The 2,489-nt window shown below is 35.0% G+C and overlaps 1 long non-coding RNA gene across 1 annotated transcript in view; it reads right to left on the bottom strand.

The window, feature by feature from the left end:
* Positions 1-2,253, bottom strand: part of LOC110462386 — a 10,232-nt gene extending 7,979 nt beyond the window's left edge. The window contains exon 1 of the long non-coding RNA XR_002464274.1: positions 2,138-2,253. This is a non-coding gene — a long non-coding RNA (uncharacterized LOC110462386). The remainder of the gene's footprint in view (positions 1-2,137) is intronic.
* Between the last annotated feature and the right edge of the window lie 236 nt (positions 2,254-2,489).

Genomic DNA, 2,489 nt, shown 5'->3' with positions numbered 1-2,489 from the left:
TAGCGAGCTTAATAGTTTTAGATATTTATTCATAACATAAACAGCGCTAGCATTTCTGTCGATTCCATTTCAGCTTAACCGGAAAAATACATGCACCGTACTAACTGCTAGGGCAGTTATTTTCTCCGTTGAATACTGCCCACCTGCAATAATGATTCCGTAACGTACTTCTTGCGCTATCTTTTGACCATTTGGCAACTTTTCGTTTCGTAGCTGACACGGTACAACACTTTTCTTTCGCTTACTTCACACGGCCAGTCATTTTGTTTACAAAGAAATGGTGTGCTATGCGCATGTGCTAGTAGAGGGGAATCCCTGAACAAAACGTTGGTCAGACAGGTAGAAATACCGATGATTTTCTTAGATTTAATCATTTTTATGAATCTATTTCAGCCAAATCCGATCGTTATTTTCCATAAGGAGTCCCACTTGATATGTTTATGTAGTATTTGAAAAAAAGACAAAAAATAAAGTTACTTCACCGTGATGCCCCTTTAATCTGTTCATTATATAATTACTAAACTTGAGTGTCAAATTATACTGTATTAAAAGTCACTTAATGTTTTTGATTTTGATTATATGATTGATGTTAATGCCGGGAAAAAAAATCAAAACTACACAAAATTCGATGGTAGACCAATGTAAACAAATCAGGCTAATTTATTGATGTACCAGGTAACGATAGTTTTGTTGCTTTATTTAAAAGTCCTGTAAAATTATAAACCACGATTATGCAATCAATCATTGGTTGTTTTACTACATCCGTTTACAAACCCGATCATTGATTATAATTTGCCTGAATCGACCACCAAAGTGAACCTGAAATTCACATTCCCTCACCATCATGTGACAAACCTATTTAACCAACAATTTTATATTTGAAATTTCCATTTCAGTTAGTCTAAGTTCCAAGAATGATTGACTTTAATATAGACTTTTGCCGAAAGTTAAACCAGGTCTAAGTCAGGCGTGTTAATGATAAATTGAGGACATTGAATGGGAACTTTTGATTTAAAGTCACACCGTAAATTGTTAGTAAGTCAATAAACAATACCTTGACTTTTTCTTTCTCACGTTACAAACACACAAGTCTTTCTGAAGTCGACAATTGGTCAACGGTTGTAATGATGGCTGAAGACGGAAAGTTCACTAGGAAATAGTGAAACAGCCTGAGAGACACAGGGAAAATCCTGGAATTGTGAGAGCAGTTGGCCATTTTCAGCAATTTTTAGTCAACATCAAAATTATGAGGGGCCATTCTATGTAAAATTAAATGAAAATTGGAACATGGAGAGGCCAATTGCAGTTTTGAGCTGTCATTGGCCCCATGACCACATCCAGGATTTTTCCTGGATATATACTCCAGACTTGGTCTCATTCCACAAGGTAATGCCAAATACTTAGGTAAGTTTGTACCACTCTACATAGGTCTAGGAATGAAGGATTCAATTTTCTTGATGTGATTTTGCTATATTGGGTTTATAAAGAAAAAACGCTTCCTGTGTTTAGATTTTTTTTATCTTGACAAGATTTATTTGTTTTCCTTGACAGAGGCAAGCTACTCTGGTCATCAGCTTAAATGCTGAACTTCTAGATTTGCTAAATATTTCTTAACCCTCAACAGTTAATGATTCTGACAGGCACTTCTCATTACTACTTTAAACACCGCTTTATTCAATGATCAAACATTATCATTACATGATGTATACAGTATGATTTCAGAAAGGAATTGGAAAAGCTTAGAGCCTAACAGGAACTATAAGGTAAAATTAAAATAGTTAAATTGAGCTTATATCAATTACATAAATCTGGTGACGGAAGTCCCGACAACAACACAACTCTTGGATAGACATCGTGATGAGTCAAAATGGACGAGGTATAACTAGCCTACATTGACATTTGGTTTCTCATTAGTTCATCGGAAACTCGGATAGGCCTACTTCATCGTCTCTTCCTTCAGACTCCCGAGTCACTGTTAGTCACATTTTTAGAGTTGTCATGTAGAAATCTAGATAACCTATCTATTGAAAGCTCCTAATATCTAAAACACAAACACATTATGAGTGAATGGTAATAGTTCAAATAGCTTTTTAAAACTGGTAGCAATGACATGGTATAATTATAACTAACAACTTACCTTTCCCCCCGACGTTGACAGAATGTTGTCATCTGCGACTATGGACTTTCATAAACACTTCCGCCAAACAGGAAGTGAAACTAGAAGAAAAAGTAGGTCAAATTTTCACATTTTACTGACTTCACAATGTTAGGAAAACATCCACTTATAGTGAATGCCAAGCGAAAGAATTGCTTCCTGTTTTCAAAAACAACTATTTTACCATGACGGGCTTGTTTTTCTTTTTACCACATACTTGAGACGCGCATGAATATCTATACATGAAAAACTCTATATTTGGCGGGAAAATATAAATGATCTTTTTAATTTCTACATCTTCTACTTCTAAATCGTAATGACCAACTTCAACAAG

This window comes from Mizuhopecten yessoensis, unplaced genomic scaffold (genome assembly GCF_002113885.1).
Source record: "Mizuhopecten yessoensis strain PY_sf001 unplaced genomic scaffold, ASM211388v2 scaffold1453, whole genome shotgun sequence".
Taxonomy (NCBI): Eukaryota; Metazoa; Mollusca; class Bivalvia; order Pectinida; family Pectinidae; genus Mizuhopecten; species Mizuhopecten yessoensis.
Note: the sequence above shows the minus strand (reverse complement) of the source record. Positions and strands in the feature narration are given on the sequence as shown.